This window comes from Seriola lalandi, unplaced genomic scaffold (assembly GCF_002814215.2).
Source record: "Seriola lalandi dorsalis isolate HSWRI2012SDOR001 ecotype SW California unplaced genomic scaffold, Sedor1 jcf7180002054883, whole genome shotgun sequence".
Taxonomy (NCBI): Eukaryota; Metazoa; Chordata; class Actinopteri; order Carangiformes; family Carangidae; genus Seriola; species Seriola lalandi.
In genome coordinates, this window is record NW_019525658.1 from 6,493,895 (window position 1) to 6,520,558 (window position 26,664).

General features: G+C 43.5%; 1 protein-coding gene across 1 annotated transcript in view; it reads right to left on the bottom strand.

Moving 5' to 3' along the window:
* fbrsl1 (fibrosin-like 1) overlaps positions 1 to 26,664 on the bottom strand; it is a 153,724-nt gene that overhangs the window by 84,784 nt on the left and 42,276 nt on the right. The window contains exon 3 of the mRNA XM_023397607.1: positions 4,995 to 5,024. The gene's annotated coding sequence lies outside the window, so the exon portion shown is untranslated. The remainder of the gene's footprint in view (positions 1 to 4,994; positions 5,025 to 26,664) is intronic.

Here is a 26,664-nt window from a genome sequence, read left to right on the forward strand (position 1 = left end):
GAGAAAGAATACAGAGGAAATTGGAGGAGCCAGCGAGGATGGCAAAGTGGGGCCTAATGGAGATAGGATGACACTTCAGGAGAGTGCATGAACAAACTGAGAAGGGATAAATCCCACTCTATGTATTTCACTGCCTCTCCAATGAAAGAAAATGACCGTCTTGACTTGGAGTATCTCAGACATGTCATAGGTTGACAGGACTGGCTGGTTGATAGATTGCACGAGGACCAGGGAGGGGTGGGAACTGATTCTCGACATTTATAGTAGTTGAAAAGACACTGAATAATACCTAGTGCTATGAAACTGAATGTACAAACAAAGCAAGTTCAAACTGTTTAATGTCAAGTGAAAGTTAAACCATTAAACTGACATTGGTCACAAGCCAAATAAAAATATCCAAGTGTATGTGAAATAACACATCTAATTCATATATAGTTCAAACACTGTCCGTGTGACGCCTTATCACAGATGTCACCACTACACAAGCAGAACCATTCATGTTTGTGAAGCACAGCTAACGTGTACTGGGGCTTTTAAGTACATTTGAATCAACTGACAGTCACACAGACACATGAAGTGTCTCAAAGTATTTCAATCACCACTAAAGAATAAATGGTGTTCCTAGTTCCATAGCATGGCCTCAAAGAGACTTGAATACACATAGTCTTTGTATTGCCAGGCGATTTATCCAACATGTGATTAGTCCCTTCTTGACCATCTAATTTAGCATGGCTAACAGATACACCAAGTGTAGCTTTAATAACAGAAAAGACAAAGAAAACATTCTTTTCCAGAAGGAATCCTTAATCATTCCTCCAGGGTGCAGATATAAACAAGGCAAGGTCGAGGGTCTGATTTTTTATTTATTTTTTTTAATTCTTCATGTAATCTTGGACATCAGACGACATCAGGCCTCCCAAGAAGAAATGCCAGTGATGAGAACACATTACCCAGATTCTGATTGCTTGTTTCTTCAAGGCTGCGCCAATCTACATAAAAATACCCCCTCATAGCAGCCTCACGCTGAACTGGGGGTGACCCGGCAGTCTCCGAAGAATTCAAGTCTGACATGTTCTGGAAACACATTACCACATGCTATCTCAAGCATTGCTTTGATGCAAGCTAGCTTCACAAGGTACACCAATCCAAACTGACTTTGCTCAAGCAGCATCTCGTCAGTTTTATTCAAATACAGTGTAACTGATTGCACCCCGGGGGCACACCTGGAAGCAATATTCTAATTAAGTTAATCTGTGAAATCCTGACAATGTGGGTGTTCAGGTGGCTGGTAATCTGATGTGAAAGGAGCCTTTGTTTTCATTGGAAAGATACGGGAGGAGCTGGCACCTGTTTCAGCAAAACGTTGCAGAAAATTATCGCTGTCGAGTTATCCTGAGTGCAGCCAATTACAAATGACAGTGTTTGTCTTCCTCCTCATGGAACCCAATTTTTACACCATCTCTTTTTTTCTACTTATGGTGATGGCCTGTCAGAGTATTTTTCCCCAGTGTTCTTCTTTTCTAGGCAATTTGATATGGATGATTCGCAACTCTCATCACCTTGATTATGATAATGTGTGTTCCTGAGGAAATGAAAAGGTCAGCGCTGCTCTAGCCTTTATCCAGATGTTCTTTTCTTCTTGCACTCTTGGCAAATACACCAGTATGTGTAACAGTGTATTTTCAAAGATTCCACAACAGTGAAACTTGTTTTGGAATTAGGCTGTCGCACAGTCCCGTTTCCTGTTGGCCACAAATGAAAGCTTTTCTTTGTTCAGTATCTCTGCTCCGGGGAATGGAGCACTACCATCATTATAACAATGGAAAATATTAATACTTACCTTTGGGCATCTATTCTTACTTCACTAATATGCTGTCAAATGGGCTGTTTGTTGATGGGTTGCTATGTGAAGTGTGGCACAGTTTCTGGCTCTATGTAATGATGTTGTTTTGAAAGGAATGTCATACATATTTGCCTCTTTGGTTCCTTTCATATAATATTTCATCATGTAGCTTTAAAGGAGTTGAAGTCTGCTCTGATTTTACACTCAATGTCCATGCGTGCATTGAGGTCCTTGTGTTCCAGTGTCACTGCTACATATTGCCACACTGCCACATACTGATTCAAGGATAGCAGCATGTTAGCAGGAATATTTGGGGATATATTTTTTCTCTGTTAATGGTATTACACGTATTACGAAAACAGATCCTGCTGATGGCTTGTCTAAGACATCTGTATTCATTCATTCTTAAGTGACCTTTTAGCCCCAGGCCCCGCCATCCACAAAAAAAAAAAAAAACAAGTTCAAGACCAAGCTTCAGAACCTTAGAACTGAGAATGGAAACTAAGAACTGAGAGCAAAGCTTGAGGAGACATGAAAAAGCAGGTAAAGGATCTAAGAGTGAAAATCAGTAGTTTTACACACTGAAGCCAAGGACACAGATTACATTACTGCAGCCTTGGTTACAGCATTCTTGTCAGTAACTATGTTTTTCATTTGCACTATTATTTTGTTGCCTATGGTTTGGGATTCACATTAACGGTTTAGATATCATGTCTACAGAATAATAAATTGTTTACTTACAGTCTACTGAGTAGGTTTTATCACAGTGTCAGTGCATATTAATGTGTAATAAAAGTGACATTAGTAACATGACCTTAGTATGTTTCATACATTGCATTCTGCATTAACTCAGAACACAGATTGTGTTTCACTAGCTGAAACGCACACACACACATGAGAAGAGACAAGGCTGAAAAGACATTTGGCTCTTGACAGTGGACTGTGTAACAATTGGTACAAAATTCAACAAACAGCTGAAAACTTGGCAGCAGTGTCTAATAGTCCACCATGTCTTGAACTGTATCCCAGTCCACCTAAACTGCCTAATATAACTGCTGCCAAACGCCAAATATGGAGCTGTTTTACTGAACAGACAGAGGCTGACAGCTTACCAACAACATAGCAACGCTGCTGAATTTCTACAAAACCACCAAAGCATTGCTTGTTTTGTTTATCGTGTTTCTTTTACTAGTGCTGTTTAGTATTGTAGTATCAAGCTTTTAGATATTAAACGTCAAAATGTGTGACACTATATAGAACTGTTACAAGTCTCAAGCAACTGATAAACCAGGAGGGAAAACAAAGCCCTGAAAGGGAAACACTCGAAGAGCTTCCCTACTTCCCTCTCTACCCCCCACAGTGATACCAGGGAGCCGTATGGAGACTGACAGGCCTGCTACGTCTCTCTGTCGTGTCAACTAGCTAGCGCCCTCGGTTTCTTCTCGCTTCAATGAAGAGATAAAAGCCTATTGACTTGCCAGGCTACAGTTAATGCAAATTGGGCCTGCTATCAATGTATTATTTATAGGGAGAGCTGCAGACATTTCCACAGAACTGGGAGCTAAGCTTACAGGAGATTAGGCATGCTATCTCATTCATTTACCAGGGAGTAATTGCTAAACTGTGGAGGAATTAGGATGCGTGAGGTTCCCCAAAGGCGTTTCATCTTGTAACCAGGTGGCTGCCATCAGCCAACCACCTCCAAGTCTGTGATAAACAAACACGCAGACGTGCAACTACATCTGTCAAACTGTCAAACTGTTAACACTTGATGACATCACTCTGAAACCAGTGTTATGCTTTTTAAAGCGCGCCAAGTTGCTGGTGCAACCTACAGTTGTCCACTGACAACACATTTACATTTAGTCACTGCCAGTAAAACTAAGAAATACTTTCAAAGAAAACCTCAGGTTAGAACCAAAACCCCTTCTGATCATCATAGGTATATCTGATGACCTAAATAAGTTAAGCAATATGCAACAGTGTTTCCTATCTCACAGTCTCATTATTGCAAAGAAAGTTGCTTCTTTTGCACTGGAAAACAAAAAGAGGTCCCTAATATTAAGATGTAGTTTAGTGACCTCACAAATGCACTTCATTTAGAAAGAATAAGGGACACCCTTTTGGACAAGCTTCAGTATTTCGACAGGATTTGGGCACCCTTCATTCACTTCCTTTCACATACAGTATAAATTAGTTGGGCTTTCTCATCCTACTTAAACAAAGAACAAACGATGAGCTGGGTGGGACAGGGGGGGTGGGGGGTGGGATGTGGGTTATTTTGTCTCGGTTTGTTTTTCCTTCTCTTGTTGTCTTGATATGTTTTGTGTTTTCTCTTTTATACATATGTTCAAGAGAATGAAGCATGATGTCATCTGATTGTGTACATATCTGTATACTCATGTAGATGTCTGTATACCCTTGTGTTTAATTTATATCATCATGCTTGAATAAAAATGATCTTGAGAAAAGAAAACCTCAGGTGATGCCCGGTTACTTCAGCTAGGCAAAAATGGAAAATGCACAAGTGAGCAGCTGTGATTTCTGGGTGCCATCTTTGATTAGCTTATGGCTGTTAAACCGGGTTTGGAAACATAGTCTAATTCACTTTGTTAAACAAATCGCTGTCTTTTTGAGAAAAGCAGGAACGTATTTCTGTGACTGAAACATCATCAGCATCGCAAAACTCTCAAATCTTAAACTGTAATGAATACACAAGATGCACAAACTGGAGCTATGATATTGCTATCTATTATATGAGAGAAACAAGCAGACAGAGGTGACTTGTGTCATGCGATAAGATTAAATACACACAACTGAAGCTTGTGCTATGATCAAGGTGAGAAGGTATGTTTAAGACATATTCAGGCGTAACGTGCTCCAACAATAATAGATGCCATAATGTCAAAACAGAAAACTAGCACTGTAAAACAGCTTCTGCCTGTACCACATTTTCCTTGTCACTTTCTTTCCGCGTAAGATGCAAATGATCAACGGTGGTGGGACCGGCAGAGGGTCTTTTACCCCTCGTCTTTTTTCTGCTAACAACACACTATGACTGACTCCCTCCTTTAGTCGAGAGCTCAAATTTGTTATTCACAACTCTCAGCCACTTCATGTGGTGGGTGAATAAACAGAAAAACAGTCTTACCTTGTCGTCAATGTCACTCTCGCTGTCACACTGTAACAGAAAAGAGACAGACACAGGAAATATTAGGAATTATTCATTTGGCTCCCTCCAGTAGCTCATAATCAGTGCAGATGTTATTTTTGTGTGCAACCTCTCATTCACTGACAGCTTTCAGTGCAAACGGCGGAGGATGAAGAGGGAAAGTAGAGAGTGGTAGTCTAAGAGAGTTTTTCAAGTTTCAAAAGCAGCACAGCCGCACAGAATGCCATTCTGGTCTTTCTGTTGTAAATTCAATGCTGTAAATTTACAAAAGATGAAAAACCGAATAATACTATACACTGGGTTCTATTATGAAGAGCCTGTTCAATGACTCTGTATTCAGCTGCGGCTTGTCATTTAGCCTTTTAAGTGTGCTTTAAAATTGGATGATAGTATCTCAAGGACACAGAGAGCTTAGGCTCTTTGAATACTCGAACACAGTGCCTATTAAATGTGGTATTTCAAATTCGCCTTGTGACAAACCAGTATTTAATTTGTATGTCAGACTTCTACGGGGATAAAGGAACTAAATAACAAGAGAGGTTGTATTCTGAAATATGCCTTGTCTGGCACGGTCAAAGGCTAAATCACCTTCTATTCAGTTCAGAAGTGAAACGGTTTTTCTTTAACACTTCAAATTTCACAAGTCATTTCACCATTAAAATACACAGTGATCAGGCTCAAATATTTTGAGAGGAGGCACAACTTTAAAAAAACAAGAAAAACAGAAAAAAAAAGTCAGACCTTGTAACTGACAAACAGATGATGAGAATACTGCAGATACCAAGGGCCAGAGCCTTTCATTCCTCACACATTCATAGACAGAAATTTCTTTTTAGCAAATAATGAAAAATATGATTAGACTCAAACACATACTGGGATGTATATTCACCTGTAGTCTGAAAGAATGTGTGAAGTTAGTGTAAAGTCAATAACCCTGTTTGATTTTTTTTTTTATCTTTTACTTGGCACGTCCCATCTTGTCCCCCCCCCCCCCCCCCCCCCCACGAGACAGTGGATAGTGAAGTTGTGGAAACAGGAGTGGTCGAATTCCAGGCCAGTCCCACTGGACCTCCCAGCAGGATGCATGAGGAGCAGAGCAATTCAAGCGAAGAGCCACATAGAGAGGGAGAGGGCCCCCAGTGAAAAACTGCCTTCAATCTGTCAATTAAGTCCCTGTGGCAACATATTTAAGTGGACCCTCTTTATTTTGTTTGACTCTCTTTCAGAGCTGGGCACAATGAGGAGGGAGCTGGGTCAATGGAGCCACAGTGGCCCTTTGTTGCAAGTGCGGTGGGTCCAAATGTATAATTAAGTAACGAGAGTAATCAGTACAAGGGCTCAGTGGCCAAGATCTCTCAGGAGAGGGGGGGGTCAGTGCCCCGTGATTCAGCCTACTCTGCAAAGACAAGAGATACAGCAGGACTCCTTGCTGGAAAAAAAAACTTTAAGTGAAAAGCGTTGTGACATGACCCCTTAGAAGGGTTTATTGTTGTGTTTGCATCTCTATCTGCAGAATAATGACTCCAAGAAATGTCTGAGCCCCCACTGTTCATTACTGAAGCATTCTCACAAAAGACAAAGAACAAGCACATACACCTGTCGCAAGACAAATACAGTAAAATTATATGTTCAATATGAGGCTTTCTACCGGCTGAAGAGATTGCTGTTTATGATTCAGGAGGCTGTCAGTGAGCATCAAGAAAAGTAGTGTGAAAGCAAAGGAAGGGTCCATCATAATAGTGTAGAAAAATATATCTGTGAGAAAATGGTATTGCTGTTATTGTATTGTGCTTGTGTGAATATGTGTTGAATGTGTGGTTGTGTAAGAAAACATTAGAAATGCCATAGAAAAATATGTTAATGTGTTTTCTTTGTTCCCTATTTATTAAAAAATCTTGAATACTTGCTAAAAAAATGAAGGAAATGGTTCATAATAGGTAATGAGCAATAATAACAAAATGAGAAGGTAAAACTCTCCAGTATTGAGCTGTACACACACCCACATGTACTTGGAATGGAAAATTAGAAATATTCTACACAACATCTTTTCTCCTGGGAAATGTTTGCAAACCCTAATTTCATGGCTTTCGCTTGTCAAAAGACCTTCATTACAGAGTGCAGGGCATTAAGAAGAGAAAGTGGCTTAGGCTTCTTGTCAATCACGTCCCCATTCAGACTGCAGATTCTGGACAAATTAATTGTAAGCCATTTCTATACTGCTTGTTAGGGCACGTCACAACCTGTAATCACCATCCATTTGTTCCCTTACCACTCTTACCAGCATTTTATCTGAAAAAAATCACATTCAAAATAACGTTTCTGGACGCATCTAAAAAAAAAAAAAAAAAGAAAAGAAACGAAGATTGATCTAATCTCCAACTTCGCCCTACCCCGAGGAAGCTGGTGTAAATGTATTCTTAGCATGCAGCTGAACGGATGACTTCCATCTCACAGCAGTTGTGAGCTCCTCTCTATTACTGGGGACGAGTTTAAACCCTAGGTGATGGAGATGAACAACTGGCTCAGTCTATTCCCTGGGTGCACGCTTGGCCTTGTTGTTGTAGCAGTAGCCATGACACAAGAGATGAGGCCTCACAAGGCTGGAGCTGGCGAGGAGGAAAAATAATATCAAAAGAGCACAGCATGGTGCTTATCCTTTTACAAGAAGCATGCACTGCAGCAGAGCATAAAGAGGAATACTAGCTACGGCTCAGACAGACACAGAGAGAGACACGGCACAGCAGGGGAGAGAGAGGCAGGTGGGAAAGGGGGAACAAAACACCAGTAAGACCAGGCAGGGGGGATGCTATAGAGATGAAGGGATGGACAGATGGAAGTAGTGTTAGAGCAGGTTTGTCAGTACTGTATGTGATTGCCCTGCTGGGCTATTACACTTGGTTGAGTCAAAGAAAGGAATTCAGTGAACGTATGAAAGTACAAGATTGGCTCATGTTTGTGAGCGCGTGGGTGTGAGAAGAGGACCACGTCATTTAGCACCCTATGCTTTTTTCGAATATCTACACCGGGGAAAAAATTTTCAGCAAGCCTATACAAGAAAACCAAATGGTGAAAATGCAAAACCACAACCCCAAACAGAAACCTCCCTAAACAGCATGTCTGGTGGTCAGAGGGGACATTGTTAAAATCGGAGAGATATGCTGCTCACTAAGCTGCCTGACAGCAGCCAAGCCCCTTGTGGTTTGTGTCTCTCATAGATGTTCACAAACCAAAAAAAAAAAAAAAAAAGAAAAAAAGAAAAAAAAAAGAAAACTGCCTGGCTCTTCAGAGGCAGGGAGCAAGCAGCAACATCTGCACCTGGCAACCGCCAGCTACGAAGGGTAACAGGGGACCAGCTTCAGCGAATGGCTCCACAACCCTCCCTCCCAGCTCCCCACCTTCTCTCCAGCCCCTCCTCCCTGCAGCCAGCACATCAGACGGATAAGTTTGACATTTACACAGCTTTCAACACTTCAGAGACAGGAGATTTATTCCGCCAGCGGCCCTCGCTGGAGCCAGGCCTCGACCTGGGCTGGCCCCCATGACGACCCTGTAGCTCAGCCCTGAAATGAGGCAGAGCTGAGGAGAGAAGAGCAAGAGGGAAAAAACAGTGAGAGGCAGGGATGGATGTCTCGATTCTCCTGGACATTTTCTCTGGCAGATTCCGATAGACGTGCAAGGGGAAGACAATAAGCGTTGCGCATCCCGGAGCACATTAAAACGACTGGCCAAATTAATCACACAGTTCCACTTGTCACATTCGGAGGACAGTCTGCCATGAATTCTGCCTCAGAGATAGAGAGAGGAACAGAGGAGGAACTTGCCCGGCTATGCAAACGCTGGCATGGTGTCAACGACTGTCTGTCTGAATACTGATCGCAGCCCTGCACTTGCTGCAAGAAAAAAAAGGGCAAAACAAGAGCTGCCAGAGCTGCTGGCATGTAAGTGTCACTGTCATTCCTTCTCAAAATAAATAAAGCAACAAATAAAATGAATAAAAGCAAAAAAAGAGAATATGTATGTATGTATATATATTATATATATATATATATGTATATATATTAAAAGTATTTGTGCTTTGAGAATGCATTTTGTGATGTAACCTTGACTGAAAGAAAGGTTTGTCGCCACTGGAATGTGGTAAAGTATCTAACGACTTCAGGTGGTGACAGTAGTTTCTAACTTTCTTCCAGTTTCTACCAGTTTGCTATATGAACATTCAGTCTTAATTCCTGAAAAAATATTTACATTGCTTTGCATCACTGACTGAATTACTTACATCAAAAACATGATAAGTGAGAAGGAAATAAACTGCATGCATACATTGGAGAAGGTCCAAATGACTGACTGAACAGTGAGACAGCAGCTGCTTCACTTAATCCCTTGTCCAAGTGAATAACATGACAAACACATAATGCAAAAACTCCATATTGAGGGAGGAAGAAATGGCTTCAATTCAGAAGACATCTCTTCAGGGACATAGACTGAGATACCCCTGATTGTAAGGGAGAAAGCACTGACAAACCCAGATCTCCTATAGTGAGAGCACACAGAGGGGGTAATGGTCCATTTAGATAGTCGAGGACCAAAGCAGTGTTGGATACTAGTGGAACAACACCAATTTCCTCCCGCAATTTCCCTCCTGCAGAGGCTGGGATGAGGTGTGGGGACGTAGACGCCGTGGCCACTCTGATAGGACGTGGAAGCAGAGCCTCAGGTCCGCCGGAGGACCTCCTGCCGGGCCTGAAACATCAGCAGGATATCTGAAGGTCTCTTTGGCCTCGTGGCGAAGGGTGAAACCTTACTTCAACCCAGCTTTCATAATTTATCAATGGGATGTTTTGTTGCATGCTCTAATGTTCTCAGCCTCTCTGAACAAACTTAGAAAGCCATTTGTGTGTACGTATGTGTTTACATGTGTTGTGAGTTGGAATTGAAATAGTCATATAAAGAAATAAATGTGCACCTACATGGGGCAGAAAAAAAGGTTTGGGAATTGGAGTGGTGGTGCTGTATTAATATTAGGGTTTACATGGCTCTCATAGCAGCACTGCATATGACTCTCTTAACCAGAGAGAGAGAGAAAAAAAGTGATTGCTCTTGACCCCACTAGCTGTATCAGAAAGCACCACCTAGCAAAGTGATTTGATCACAGGATCAAATCTATACAGCCATTTGACCCTTGACCTCCCCAGCAGGCAGCATGGGAAGTCAGCTGATTACCCTGGGTCAGCCTAGGAGCTCAGGATTAGGAAAGTATTGATCTCAGTGAAGATGTAGGCTCCAGAGGGAATGAGATTGAGAGAAAAAGCTCTGCCGGGTAGAAATGATATCGACCAGTAGAAGAGGTCTAGACAGGCTCGCACGTAAAACCATATTTGAGCTTGGGACCTAGGAGGCTGTGCAAACAGAGAGACGGCTTCAGCAAAAGCTCTTTTCACAGAGGCCCATTGAAAGAGGCCAGAGAGAGAATGAGAGTGAGGGACGATTGAAGAAGACAAGCTAAGAGAAATGCTCTTTGCATTAGCCAGACACAGAGGCCTCTGGTTCAGGGCTGACACAGTTAAGGGAAGAGTCAGCGGGGGCCATGTAAATCAAGCCGGGGTGAGGAAAGATATAGTCCTGACCTGAGGCCAAACTAAGCAGACTTTAACATTACCCAGAGTCCATGTAAACAGCACTGAGTCCTGGCAGTGCTCTGTTCCACTTCCATGCAAAGTATGTGGTTAAGTCGAGGAGGAAGAAGGGGAGGAGGTCCACGGACAGATTGATGGTGATAGTGGTGGGGGTGAACTAGAAGAGCTGTCCCCCTTCTTCACTAAATCAAAGGACTGCCTTGTCACTTCCAACAAGAAATCCCTCAACCTTTGCTTTCAGAGCCGGCTGGGCTGCTGGTGTGATCTTTGGAGTAGTTTGGCGAGAGAAAAACAGACAGTAATGGCAGATGTACGAGGGAAGAGGGAGCATTTATTCAGCTCAGAGAGAAAGAAGAAAACTGACAGAAAACTGAAGGGACAGGGAATACACAACTGTGTTATGAATATAATCATGGAAAAAATGGGGACATAGGTAAGAAAGAATGAGAGAAAAAAAACCCACTGATTTATGTTTTTTTTGTTTGCACCTCGTCTTTCATAAAGCTCCCTTCGGCTTGGTCTTGTCTCTGCTGACTGTGTGACTGCAGCTAGCTGGCTATCTTGCCTTCAGAGGTGAACGCACACACATGCACACGCACACACGCACGCACACACACACACACACACACACACACACACACACACACACACACACACACACACACACACGCACACACAACCCTCAGCACCTCCCAGTGTTTTGACATGGCCCCGGGCCCGGTGCAGCTGAGCTGCAGCAGCAGACACTGGGCATTGGAAATTTAAGTCGGGGCGTAGGAGAAATTAGGCGAGGAGGCAAGGAAATGGGATGTTGACTTGAAGTGGCCCCGGGGGCAGCTGAGAGTCTCCCTGTGCAGCTCCGCTGGCTGCCTGACAGTTTGATGGAGCGAGTGGAGGCTTCCCCGCGGCCCGAGCCGCCGTCTCTAACACTGATGTAGCTCAGTGAGGAACAGATTGAGCCTCCAGGCATCGCTCTGTACTGCTACTCCCCTCCTCTCTCGCTCTTTCTCACTCTCTGTACTGCTGCTACTAGCTCTGTCTCACTCTCACTAATCCTGTCAAGCCAACACACAGAGACATGTACACACAGCACATATGCATGCATATACATGCTATACACGTTCACACAAAATCTCATACTGTATGCACACATACAGACACGTAGATACACAGAAATAACAGCAACACCCACAGAGAGCTTGGCTCCCTCCTTCCTTCTCTTCCCAGCGACAGTAATGTGATGAGCACTACAGATGCTGTTTACTGAGCTCTGGCCGACGCACAGGGGAAGGAGGAGGAGAGGGAGGGTGGGATGGAAGATGAGGCAGAAGGAGGTAGAGTCAGGGGGCTGGCAGGCCACAGCCATAATGAAAAGAATCTGGCGGCGGCCCACTGTGTGCTGGTCATGAGAAGCATGTGCTGCCGGGGGGCTCTACTGCTAATTTCAGGGGGCAGCCAAGCGTTTCACGCTAGACTTGTCATCGGGCCAGAGGGGGCATTCATACTGGGTGACAGCAATTGCAAGAGGGCGGGTAGGGGGTTTGGGGAGGGGGAGCAAAGTGAGAGGGAGGAAAGCTTCAGCTCCCTTCCCCCTCCCTGTACCTCCTGTCCCCCCTCTGCAATGATCAAACGTTATTGTAGGCAGGGTACAGAATTACAAATGAGTGTCCTGTGGCAACGGCTGGAACTGGATGCAACTGCTCTTTCCGCTCTGCTCTCTCCTCAGGTGGCCATAAGGGCAGCACCTCATCCTCCAACCCCTGCTGTCCAACAGGATTTAATACTTGCATTTTCCTAGTTAACATGACAATAATAATCTGCTACAGAAGCAGGCTGTTTATAAGCCCACACACTCAGACACACAGATACTGCTCGTGCATTTTTCTTTGCCCCACCTTGGGGTGGGCAATATGGATAAAATCTAAAATAAAAGTCTCTTTCTATCATAGTAAATTTTATTCTATATTAAAAATATTAAGAATATTTTGTAAATCTATGATGGCCGATAAACTCTGATTGTCTAATGGTATATATGACCATATCACCTAACCCTAGTTCCACCATGTCCTTGGTTTCTAGCATCTTCACAGGACTGGCAGTCAGTAAAAGGTGAAATGACTGACGGTCACATCTTTAATCAGTGCCATCAACTGGCCTGAGGATTTGATGTGCACTCGGGGTTTATCTCTCAACTCAGCAAGATAAAATGAGCACAGAGTCACTGGAAATCCTTAGAGTTGAGACGAGAGAGAGAGAGAAAAAAAAAACAGATGGAAAGAACACCCTGTCAGCCCGACCCCTAGATTGTGGATCCAACGAAATGAGAGAGAGTGAGGGAGGTAGAGAGAAGTGGGGGGGGGGGGCTACAGAGGAGTTGATGCTAACAGCTGGCTGCCTTCCCCTTAAAAAAAGAAGCGACTGGCTCTAGTCTGGCAGCCAGGAGAGGGAAGCAAGGGATGAGCAGGGATGAAAGCAGGAGTGTGAGATATGAGGTCAAGTGATGAAAGTTGGGTGGCTGATGGAAGATGAGTGGATGTGGGATGGGGTAGGGGGGATTAACCAGCTTGCAACGAGAAACTTCTGTTCATTGCCTCTGAAACAAGCCGTCACACAAGAGAGAAAGGAAGGGATGGGAAACAGAGGAGGAGAGACAGAGAGCAATGTAGAGTGAAGGAGGAGAGAGGAAGGGAGGAGGCAAGCCACATTGCACATCTTCAGGCTGTGAATAATTTAGAGGAGCACTGGGGAGACGAGACGAAGATGAACACAAAACACTGGCAGCGTTTGACCTAGAGCTGCAGCTACATCAGTGCACATCACAGAGCGGAGAGCTCTCTCTCGCTCTGCCTCTTCCTCCCTCCCTCTTTCTCTCTTTTCTCTCTTTTGCTCTTCATCTGCCTCCCTCTGTGTCAGGGAGGAAACAGCTGTACGCTATTCTTGTTTCGCCTCACATTCTATGAAACTCAACAGAATGGCTGACAACTCCGTTTCATAAGGATCTCTCTTTCTCCCTGCCTGCTCTGGGCACATCAGAAGAGTCGGAAGAGCCTTATGCAAAATGGATGCCTGTAAATTCAGGCTATATGGGGCAGTAAAGGCAGATACATGTGTGTCTGCAGATCCCCTGACACAAACAGGACTAATGACAACAGACCGATTAACTTCCAGCCTTTTAAATGTGAGGAGACAATAATAAAGACATTATTAAGTAATGAAATTAATCAATAGTTGCACGTACTTTGCAAAAAATTATTGTTACCCAAACATTGTGCCCATTGCATTTTTAAGAGCTTAAAATTACTGACGAGATATAAATGATTCACTTCATTAATCCTATTTTAATTAATATATAACTAATGCAATATTTACCCCCCATAATATGACACTTTCAGTCAATCATTTCTTGCAGAATGGTTATATCAACACAGTCAATGTCATAAGACACGATGCAGTGTTAGTGAGGGACAGTGCGGTGAGCAACCGAGCAGTGGAAACTATGGACAGCAGCAGTAAATAACAGCTGCCCCGTGATTAGGCACCGAAGAGGTTAAACAGAGCTCGTTCACACCGCCTTTGTCAAGGTGCCATGAATCACCTCACCTGCTGAAGTGTGTGTCTTTGTGTGTGTCTGTGATGAAAGGACCACGGGGCATCTGTGGAGGGAGTGTCAGTTGGGCGGACAGAGGGCAGTCTGATCAACCCAGGAGGGAGGGGCCATTTATTACAGTAATTAAGGAACCGTGGGGGTAGAATGTGAACGCATACTGAGTTGATCACAGAGAAAAGCTTTTTCTGGTAGAAGTGATAGTATGATGAGAGTGGATACTTTGTAAATAAATCACGACTAAAGATGGCAACTAAACAAAACATGAGGTAACTCGGTTTCCTCTCTTTATTTTCTCGCCCCCCTCCTTCCCTCCAACACCCTCTCACTCCCTCTCTCGCTGTCTCCTGCTTGGTCTGTGTGGCTGATATTAATGGGACGTCCCTTGTTTGTAAATGTGCCAAGTTGTGTGCACCACTGCAGGCTGTCTATTATAGCAGGCCTCTGGGGCAGCTTTTCCATATGGCGTCACATATGGCACTCAGCAGCATCAATTAATGTTGTTATAATACTGATTTTTATGAGCTAGGGTTTCACTCCTTTCCTCTCCTCTCTACCCCTGCAACCCCTCCCTTCCTCCCCACACTGTCACTGATACTTTGATTCTTCAAACGGCCTCTCTTCGATTCCTCAAACCTTCGACATCCTGGCTTCTCAACAGTTGAGGATCTAAAAAGTTTTCCACGCCAAATTCTTAAAGCTCCCACCAGCTCCACTGAATCCCACTCAAAGACCGTGAAAATGACTGTGTTCCTGCTATACAGCACAAGAAGGGTAACGCTATTGCCAGTGTGTCAGAATCTTTGCATCTTCTATGAAGCTGAGAGACTTAGATCAATGAAGTATGAAAGAACATGAGCGTGACAAAGATAGCTATTACACAGATCGAAAACTGTGTTAGATAATATCACATATCTGCAACCAAACACCACGTTTACAGCACCTATTGTAGTTTTGGTCACATTAGGCCGGCATCAGGGCCTATTAGTGTGTTAAATTAGGCCTGTGTTTATGCACAAAACAATAGGCAGATGGATCTAAGAACAGAATCTGAGGGGCCTTTTTGTTCCCTGGTGCCTTTGGTGGTGGATCTGACAGGAAGGGAACAAGAGCGTAGCAAAAAGCCGCGCTTAAAAAGCTCCCAGCCACACCAGCCTTGTCAGCGTTGCCACAATTAGAGACTAGATCACTGGCGCTTCCCAGCGAGAAACATCTCACCACCACTCCTCAATGGAACTCTTTCGTTTGAGGAACACACTCAAAGCGGGGTTTTAAAACGTTTCGGATGGCTAATCACTCTCAGGATGAAAGGCCCTGGCGTGTTCGTTTGTCTCAGCGTGGGGAGCTTCCCTTGCCGTTTCTCTGTCTCTGATTCTGATTGTTTTTGTTCGTTTCTTTTTCAGCAGGCAGGCGAGGCAGGCGAGCTGGCAGGCAGCGCTGTTTGAAGGTGCAGTCAGACCTGAGTGCAGGCCTGATGCTTTGTAGTGATATTTCCAGCAGCACAATCTCATTACTTTTTGACGTGGGAGATGCGTGCAGGGGCGGATTGTCATTTCACACTGTCAAAAGTTCTGTGAGGGAACGGAGACGGGAATGGAACTTCAATGACCTGCATGCCTCTGGCTCATCAAGACTGAATATATTAAACCAAATAACACAGATAAAATCCAGTGAACCAGATCCTTGAAGATGCTTGTAAACTTAATGTCCAGTCCCCAGGGTTGTTGAAGGAATTTCTCTCCTTATCTAGGATCTGTAATCGGATCTGTTGCACAGCTTCCTAAACTTGTCGCTGTACATCCCCTGAACCTAATTAACCCAAACACAGCACTGCTTATATACCCAGGCAGCACATACAGAATGTGTGTGCGCTGTCAGGGTGGCACACCTGGGTGTTGGACATATGTATATGTGCTGCCTGGACAAAAACGTCTTTGTGTCTTGAGAGGAAAAGTCCGGAGGGCAGCATCTCACACCTCTCAAAGATGGTGAGAGCTCCTGGACGTTTTCACATGGGACAATCACTGGCAGCTCCCTCCTTTAAAAAACTGGGGGGTATCCCCCCGAAGTTGATTTCACACGGAGTTCTTTCAATACAGAGAAAAACCTTGCTCTGTTTAAGAAGCTGCCATGCACTGATTGAAGCGCCTGGTTACCATGCGAACCCCAGCCTGTTGCTGGGGTGACTGTCCCAAAGTGCTTCCTGGGTAATTTTCGAGGTCACTGGTTTGTGCACGCCTATGTGGTGCAGATGCGCCCACCCTCATTCAGGGCCCCGCAGGAGCTCTTTCATTAGGCCCAGTGAATGGCCTCATTCATCCCCTTCACCACAATTGGTCACGCTGCGTCTCTGCAGAGGGCCCAGGACAAACTTTTCTCTCTTTCCACCCCCTGATCTTCCATGCACCACCCACCTTAGTCATGCTTCACTTTTGTTCAGGAGCATGAGGTAGCTGAAGCTTCAGGGCTCATCTTTGGCTGCAGACTAATAGCTGGAATGTAACGGACTACTGACATTGCTGTCTTTGTTTGTCGGGAAGAATGCTATGAAAAAGGGGCTGAGCATGATGCATTATTTACCCCTCAACAAAGATAAATATAGCCATTAGAATATTTTCTTATTTGGGAAAATATGATCTGAACATTACAATCCGGCATAAAAAGTAAGGTAAAAAAACATCCATATTCAGAAATATTTTTAAGGTGCAATATTTTGTACAGATCTTTATGACGTATCAGTGAATTAATCCCATTTTCCATACTCTCTATTTCTATCTCAATGCTGCTCAAAAGGCCCAGAGGACCTTTTCTAGCAGAACTCAGAGCCATTTCATCCCTAAGTTGCTTCTTTCTCCCCTCAGTCACTCCAGTAACTGAAGTGCTTAGCCATGCTAGTGGGTCCTCTACTCCCTGCCTCTTTTTGGCCCTAAAGTGAGTTTCAGGTCTGGCCTAGTGAGAAGTGACTAATTGTCTTGAGTTGTTAGTGTGCCTGGAATGAGATCCACTTCAATCTGTGACAGGGTGCACAATAATTTTGTTTCTCCCTTCCTCCTCCCCTCTCTCTCTTTCTCCTTTTTGCAGCAGATTTACCCCTCTGCTTCTCAACCTACTGAGCTGTAAAATTGAGTGGACGGCAGGCAGGATACAGAATGAGACCTGGCATCGTGGACGCACTAACCTTGAGGAGGGCCACTGCTGCTGGCTGCACCTAAAGAGATGGAGACAGAACGTCAACCATATTGGAATGAGGAAGGTTAAAATGAGGAGGGAGGACAGACCAAAGGTAAAGGGAAAGGTGGAAACCCTTTCTGAAAACAAAAACAATACGACAGCTTGGCAAAGCAGGTCTAAATCAGCAGGAGAGGATGGACAAACACACTACAAATAGATGACAGGATGTCAACCAGAGAGAGAAAAAGGTGAAAGCATTAGGTATCATTTAAATTACCCATGTCTCCCCTTAAATTCCTCCATCTTTATTTTACAATAGATTATGTAATGTCTAGCCCAGTTAATCCTTCAGCTGCTGAGGGGCACAGCTAATGTACTGTACCTGCCCCTTGTTGCAATTAGACAAATGATTCTGAAAACTTAATATGTCTGACAAAATGTACATGTTTTGTGAAAACTGTGTATGATAAAAAACAATGCTGGAGCCTTTTTGCTTCTTAGTAGTTCTAACAAAACTGCGCTTCATAATGAAATCAACTTGCATAGCTATTCTTGGAACGAATCTGAGCAATCAATTACTATGAATCACAAATATACTAGCTGCGGTTTAGATGTGAACAAATGGAGTCTCAGTCCCTTACAGATGATATTAGTGCTCTGAGCTGCTCTCTCTCCACGAGAGATTAAGCAGGTTTGTACTCTCCCAGGCGGGCAGCGCTCCCCCCTCCAGGGTGCTGCACTATCATTTGCAGGAAAATTACTTCAGTAATGAAGAATCCAGGCCCATAAATCCTCATGGCCTCACCTTCCTTCGTCGCCCAAGTCTCACTGAACAGCTAGTAAAAATTCCCTTTAAAAAATTCATAGTGCAATTTTGCTCAAATCCCTCCCAGCAAGCACAATTATGGAACTTTCATCTCAATTGATTTATGTCCCGGGCTAAAAATGGAGGGGGGTGGGGTTGTGAAGGGGGAGAAAAAACAAGTGGTAAATCATTGTTTTTAAAAGGTAAGGCATAAGGCCTTTTGTCACTTTCCCTGCATGTGTGCTGTAGTGCAGAGGCGATAGAGAGGTGCACGGATAAGGGGAGGAGGAAGACGGAAGGCAATGTCTGAAGGGTTTGAAAGCAGAAATGAAATGGCAAAAAGGAGGAGGGGGGGAGGGAGATGGGGGTGAAAGGAGCGGTATTCCACTTGATTAATAACACTAATCAAATTATACAGTGTTCCACTGTGCCCTGAAATCTGGGGCCATAATGTCCTCTAATGGCGAGGTTCATGGAGCTAAACTTCAGAGGGAAAACACGGCGCTGACTGCTGCATGCCTTAATGAAGGCAGTAAAACATCCATTTCCAGAAGCCATGAAATGAAAGGCAAGATTGTAGATGTGCACCCAGTGGCTCCCCCACCGCAAAAAAATGGAAGGCTGTTAACACAAAAGACAGTGTCGGAAAGAGAGAGAGAGAGAGAGAGAGAGAGAGAGACAGACTGAGAGATGCAAGGCTTTAAGAAGAGAAATGAGGAGAGAATAATACAAGTGAAGAGATTTAAAGGGCAAGAACACCAAGAGTATGAGAATATAAAAAGAAAAGGGGATGATGAAGTGAGGATAGAAAGACAGATTGGTAGATGCTCTCAGTGCTTTATTTCCAGAGAAGTTCTCTTCTGGCATGAAGACAATCTCTGTCTGCTGATTATGGATGAGCCAGGCTGCTTTACTATGTCTGTTATACTTAGTGCTGCTGACAGCAGCCACAATTCATCACTATTTAGTTGCTGATGCACCTAACCACAGCATCCTCCCCCTCATCTATCTCAATACCACTCCATTAGAGTATTCCCTCTGTCCATCCAGGCATGCATTCTGCTGATCCATCTATCCATCTGTATTTCCATCCATCCATCCATCCATCCATCCATCCATCCATCCATTCGTCTGTCTGTCTGTCTGTCCATTCATCCGTCAATGTGTCTGTTCATCCATATATTCATCTTTCAATCCATTCAATCTTGTGTAAATAAAATTGTGCCCTGCTCTGACCTTAGCTGTCAGCTAGCTGCTGCAGGTAAGAGATTGTGTCTAGGTCTTGTACTAAAAGACAGTATGACTTCTCTTGGCAGTGACACACTACATGTCTGACATCATAATCTAAGCAAAACATGTAAAGATCACTGGGCACAAAAGGGTAGTGCTGCAGAAAAACAGCTGCATTATAACAAACCGAAACTCCAGACACTTCATATTTACACAAAAGCATTATGGTTTGCATTTAATCCACTAAATTGCACATGCTACAAACAATCAAATCAGCCTTTGAATCTTGAGTAAAGCAAATGTTCGTAGTCCTTAGGGCAAAATTTCATCTGGAGAGCAAGGGAAAAAAACAACAAAGCTGAGAAAACACAGATTGCTATTGTTATTATTATCATAATTACAGTTGTGCTTATCATGCAAGCAACCTCAATCAGGATGAAATACAGTTTCATTTGATGAAGCTTCCTGTTTTGACTGGCTTGAGTTTGGGAACCACACACTTGGCTGGCGTGCCAAAAACTCAATCAGGCGCAATTACATAGCCATCAGATAGAAATGTAATTGATTTGAAAGCTGACATGAGATATAACTACATTACAGTGGAGGCTCAGTGGGGAGGCTCCTTGGGGACAGGGCCTACGGGGAGCTCATTACCGCCAAGCTTTGAATTATTGAGTGCTAAGGCAGTGACATTGAGGAACTGAGGCGGGCGATTGGCTGCAACAACTCAGCAAGTGTTTATCTCAACTTACAGCAACCTAAGACATCTGAAGGCGTGATCTGCCCGTGCATGAATATTGCAAGGGGAGAAGTTGTAATGGTTCATAACTGAAAGGGTTCAGGCCAAGGCAGAGTCCATGGATGCATATCATGCCCCTCACCCCCAGTATGTGTAATGTGTGCAGCTACAGGAAAATACAATCACATCCTATCTGTGGGTCATTTCCATAGCATTAACACCACCCATTCCTTGAGTCACATATTTAGTGCTTTGGTTAGCGTTTACTCTGTTGAAGCATCACATGTCACCCTGCACAATAAGAGCTGGGTTGGCTAAACATACATTGTACTTTGCAAAATTTACTTTCACTTGAAGCTCAGTTGGTTTGTGTCTTGTCTAGTTTGGTTGTTGCAGTTGTTTTATAGCCACAAAAGAAACATAGCGCCAAATATGTGTTTTGTGTGTGTCTTCTCTATTTTTAGCAATTTACCAGTGCCAAGTTTACCAGTTATATGATTTTAACAGAAACATTTCCATTTTTTTTACTTCTTAACTTTACAGACACAAAGAGCTTAAATTAGGTGGCAGCCTCCCTTGAGTCTGGCTGGGGTGTGGGGGGGTGAAGAAGCACATCTGCCTGACCCTGACCACCAGCCTACGGGCCTTCCCTGAAGTGCTGAGGGGGGACTGTAGAGAGGATAAAGATATAAGTCACTGCTGAGGGGACTCGGCATCCCTCAGGAACCTGGTGACTGCCTACTTCTGGGAGAGCTATGCCCCTTAGGCTTCTGCCACTGATCTCCCTCTGTCTCTCTCATTCTTCTATCACTCTTCTCTCTCTCCTCACACAGGCCTCCTTTGAGCTTTCTCACAAAAATGAGAACTCAATTAATTCAGGCAAAATGAGGACAAGAGAGGAGGAGGTCTAGGGAGCCCAGAAAGACAAGGAATGAGCCAGAGAGGGAAGCCTAACAGAGCAGCTTGTCGATCTGTGGCCTGGAAACAGCAAACAGAGCATGGGGTGACTGTGCATGTGCATTAAGTCTTTAGCCAAGTTAATCCTGTCTGCAGTTTAAACATGGCCGATGAACGAACGCGCCTCATTACAGAGTGGGATGCTGGGTAAATAGACAGGTCAGGGGGAGGCAGACAAAGAGAAAAGAGCAAAGCCTGAACGAGATGAAGCCAGAGCCAACATGATTAAAAACATGCTGACACTCAGTCCCTTGCATGTTGTTTATTACTTGGATGCTGGTAGGGTCTCACGTGTTGACCCTTTATTAGAGTTCAGTTATGACTTAAACTGACATTTTCACGATTATGACACAGTGGTGACAGAGGCTGTGGATGTAAAATTACACTTCCAAGTGGCTGCATTCGATCCCCTCACAATAACCTACATCGCACTATTATTAGAAAATACCTTAGCCTCTGTTTAACTGAAGGGAATGACCACACTGTGGTGCGAAAAGGCTGCATGTATGTCAGATTATGAATGTGACCTGTGACCTTGAGAACAAGGGCCTCATGCTAAAGATGCAAAGTGTGGTCAGATAGACAACAGTCATCAATCTGCTTAATGCTATATTAAGGTGCTACAAGCCACCACATAGCTCAGCTAATTTTTCTCATAGCCTTGCAGAAAAACTGGCAGAAAACCAGCTGTTAGCAGGGGCTGTAGCCAGGTTTGAGGTCAAACACACAAGCACACACACTTGCATGGACACACACACACTTGCATGGACACACACACACACACACACACACACACACACACGCACACGCACCTCTATGCACAGTGTGATATGAGGTGGCACACTGCAGTATCTCCAGCAGCTACAAATGCAAAATAGGCTAAAAACAAATTGGCACTGCAGCCCCTTTTTTCATCTGGATTGTTGCTTTAAGTACACAACTGTTTTCTGTGTGTGTCACTGAGAACTAAAAAAAATAAAAACAAATGACCCATTTTTACCATTTGACTACCTGTGAGCTGTGAGATGTTATCTCCAGTGCGATGGTGTTATAAAAGTAACCACTTCCCTCTGACAGAGTGTAAATCTCACAGTATTCTGGGATATTTTTATGTTCATTTTTTATGCAGTGCATATATTACAATGTTTTACCAGTCCCAGCTCTAGGACAAGGCTAGTAAAACAGGCAAGTCAGACAGTTCCAAATTTTCATATGATAAATACCTTGTATGTAAAGAGCCAGGGGGGACTGTGGCGAATGTGTTTCCAAGAAAATCAGTCTGCTACTTAGAGTGATTGAACAGCCTGTAAACAGAAGCAGCAGACTTGCTTGACACTCTCTGGGAGATACTAATATAGTTGTGCTCCCAGGAGCTGAAGGGAAGGAAAGAGGTGGGGCACTGAAGTTCATGAACTGAACAGCGGGTGCAGGAGCTTTTAAAATTACCCTGTCTCTGGACTTGGCCTGGTCTCTGAACTGAAACTGCAGAGTAAAAGCACAAGACTGTTGAGCGAAGTACGTCAAGTCAGTCATAAGACACCCTTGTTCAATGGCTGATAGTGTTCCTCGCATTAGCCCAAATTAAAATTAGATCTATCTTTAACAACCTAATAAAAAAAAAGCCATATGATGACACTTTCCCTCATTTATGCTTTCCATCTTCTCCTCTGCAAACCCCTGAGGAGAATAAATTCTCCTTTGTTCATGGTGCTTGTAAAAAGATCCTTTGGCTACTGTGCCAGCACCGTTGCTATCTATAAAATTCATCAGTGATAATTTTTTCCAGATTTATGTCCAACCAACAAAGTGTGGAAACTGCAGATAGTCTTGTTGATGTTGCAGGTCAAATTAGAGGCAATATGAGCACGAAAATGAATTAAGCACACAATTTAGCACTCTGGTTTAAGGCATGTCTTTGTGTCTTCACCACACATCAGCTGACACTGATACTGTATTAAGCATATTACACTAATAAACAAGTTAAAAAGAAGGCAGGGTTCTTCCATGGCCTAAGTTTGAGGTCTGCTTGTAATGAACAGAGGCATGAAGCGTTTTACCACTAGGTAAACAACTAAACATGTTTGTTATTTGATCAAAAATATATTCAGTTATTCACTGTGTGACAGCAAGAGGACTCTAGACAAAAACAAACGTGTAAGATATATTTTAAAAGTTGTTTCACTTTCTTGATGTCAGCTATCTGGTGAATAATTTATATTTTCTGAGACAGTGTAAATTTTCACAGAACTTTAACAGGAAGGAGGGAGGAGAGGCAGTGAGAACTCTGCAGCTACAGCAGTTTTGGTGAAATTGAGCTGCTGTAAAGAGGTGCGAAAGAACACGACCTATATGACTATTGTGCAAACATGTAAACCCACAGAGGGTTGAGTTGCTAAAAGAGCAGGTTATCTACACTATATATAGAGTTAAGCCACAGCCCAAAACAAACTGAAGCTTTGTCCTGTGAAACTCACAAGTTCAGTTTCCTGCCTCCTGACAGAGGCACATACACAAAGTGGACAAACACAAAAAACACACATGTACAAAATGGTTTGTTGAGTTTAAAAATTATGCAAATTATATGCTATGGCCTTCATAGCCAACTAGATCTCAACCCCACAGAACACCTATGGGAGATTTTGCAGTGACATGTCAGATAGCACTCTCCACCATCATTGTCATCATCATCATCATCATCATCATCATCATCAAAACATCAAATATGGGAATAGATTTTGTAATAACAGTGTCTGTCATGACATTAAGAAGAGTTCCAGACACTTTGCCAAGGAGGATTGACACTGCTTTTGAGGCTTGTGATGTCATAGCACCTTGCTAAGACTTTCTGCTGAGTAAAACTGCTCTTTTTACAAAGACAAAAAAAAAAACAGTCTGAGAAACAGTAGACATGTGCATCATGTATCTGACAATAAAGCTCTTAGCCCATTCTGCAGATACACACCTAAATCCCCAGACACCTGCACCACATTTCCTCTGACCCGAACATGAAACCAGGACAAGAAACACTATGCAACCATTTGGTTTTGTTTGTCCTCCTGGGGCCATCTTGGCTCTCAGAAACCTTACCCTGGCATTGGCTCTAATCCCCAGAGAATGAAATGCAGGGCCAGCAGCATACAGATAAAGCATCAAGTGATTGTATATCTGTGACAGACCACCGTTGAAGTCTCCAAATGTGGCCTCTGTGACACTGCTAATTTGACATCCCTTCTCCTGTTCTGCACTTGGCCTCAAGGGTAGCCCCCGTATCTTCTTACATCTAGCCGGTTACCTTCGCATAACAAGAGCTGCATCAACTTAAACTGATTCAATTGAACAGAATTGCACACAGCACACTGGCTATTGGCTGGCGCTGGCAGGGTAGATGACAGCGGTGTGTGTGGAGCTGTAGAGTATCAGTTGACCCAGACTAATTATTCATAAGGCCTTGTTGTGATGGCTGCTGCTCCAGTAAGGTCAGGCAGGTGCAGTTAAGGGGAAAACAAAAACATTTCCTTCTAAAACGGAGTTGACACCGCTGAGTATCTACAGGAAACTCTGACAGAAAATCTGATGCCTCAAAAGGAAAAAAAAAATCACTAAAAGTTGTGCGCTCTCTGTGTGCTGTAAGTGGATAGCAGTGTGACAGCTATACATTCCCAAATGGAGGTTGTAGTTGATGCAATGGAAGATGTGATTTAAGAGGTGTGCTCATGCATGGTTGAAAGGAAAATGGTGCAGCTCCTTAAATAATAGTACACAATGTGTCCTCACAACCACAGGCAGGCATTGCCTTGAAATTTGTAATTACAGTAATTGTGATTTCGACAAATGGGCCTCCAATACGCTCTTCAACGGCAAAAATACAGGTTGCGTTATCCATGAGGAGTCTACCAAAAGCATCCGTCGACAAAGCTTTAATTTAAAAGCTCTTGGATAGAAGGCATTTAAAATAACCAGATGTCTGCAAAAATATTCTGGAAAATACTATTTAGATGAGTCTTCGACTGTGACTTCTGCAAGGAAAACGGAGAGAACACCATTCACCTTTAAATTCAGATGAACTTCTTTCTCACCTCTATTTACAATCAAAATGAACCGCAGAAATGTGTACCCACAAATACACACACAAAAGGCCCACTTATGAAAAAGCACAATAGTGTGGCAATTAGCGGCTAGAGAGGACGAATGCTGGATCGGTTACAGTTGTTGAATGTTAATTACAGCGTTTTACGGTGCTGAGGAGATAACGAGTTAGCGCCTGGTGACAGCAGCGACACGTCCTTTAACGAGAGCCGTGGAAATTTATGAAACTTGAGATCAGGGACAATGAGGCGTTACTGGCTTGTCAGATGCTCTCCTGCTCACCCTCCCTTTGTCCTAATGAAGGCAGACACTCGTTTCTCTCTCTTCTCTGCTCCTTACAGTGCTGTTAGCTTGGAATGATTATTGTTCATCGAGGAAAGGTAAAAAAGCAGTGGTTTGGGATTCCGTCCACGTCCACTCTAAATACCTTATCATCTCATATCACCACTGCCATTGTCTAATCAGCTTCTGTCACAGTTTTAGGGAAGGAAAACAAAATCAGAAAACATGTGGACACATAAAGGCCAAAGATAAACACGGGGTCATATTACAGATAATTCCCTGTCTGGGGCAGGAAACATAGCCGGTAGCCAGACAAATGTGAGTGACCGTTCATTCCAGTCTGTCTAAATAGCGACGGATCAAGAGCTTGGTGAAATCCGAGGGGGTTAATATGGTCATGTTGTGAAGCCTGGTTTGGAATTTAGGTTAATGGAATCATTGATAGGGCTCAGTTCTCATGCCAGCAACGCTTAAGAGGATCCATACTTCATGATTTAGACAAATCCTGGGACATTCTTCAAAGTTTCCCCCACTGACCCTGGCAAGACTCTGAGACGCATACACACACAAGTCTGAGGATTTCTCTAGGTCTGCACAGCCACTGCTAACCAGAATCCCCCAGGCTGTATCAACAGCCTAAATGGTTTTTATAGAATATTACATCAGTTACACTGGGGCAAACATGGGCCCCAATGGAAATATTAGGCATAATAAACAGAAAGAGAGCCTGTTTTCTTTTTTCTCTGGCAAATTACTCTGAAACATGAGCAAGAATGTACACTCAAGTATGGGATTCTTGGAATTGTAGCTCATGTCTAGACTTGGACGTGGAAAGAAAGAAATAACTACATCACTCTGAGTTCACTAGACTTAGCTCTAAACATGATTTACATCAAAGTACCTTCACTCTCCTCTAATGGAGCCATTTTACAAACAGGGTTGCAATAAGAATGCTTGTGAGAATGTAAATTTACTGACTTAACTCCTAATATCCAGCAGTGAAGCTGCTGACCTGCTACCAATACATGCGGTGGGAAAAACAGTAATTTATGCAGCTGCAGGAGGAGTGACTATCCTACTGGAGAGAGGAAGAGAAGATCTTTTAAAACCACAGAAGACGAGGCGCCTGGGATGGTGTTCAG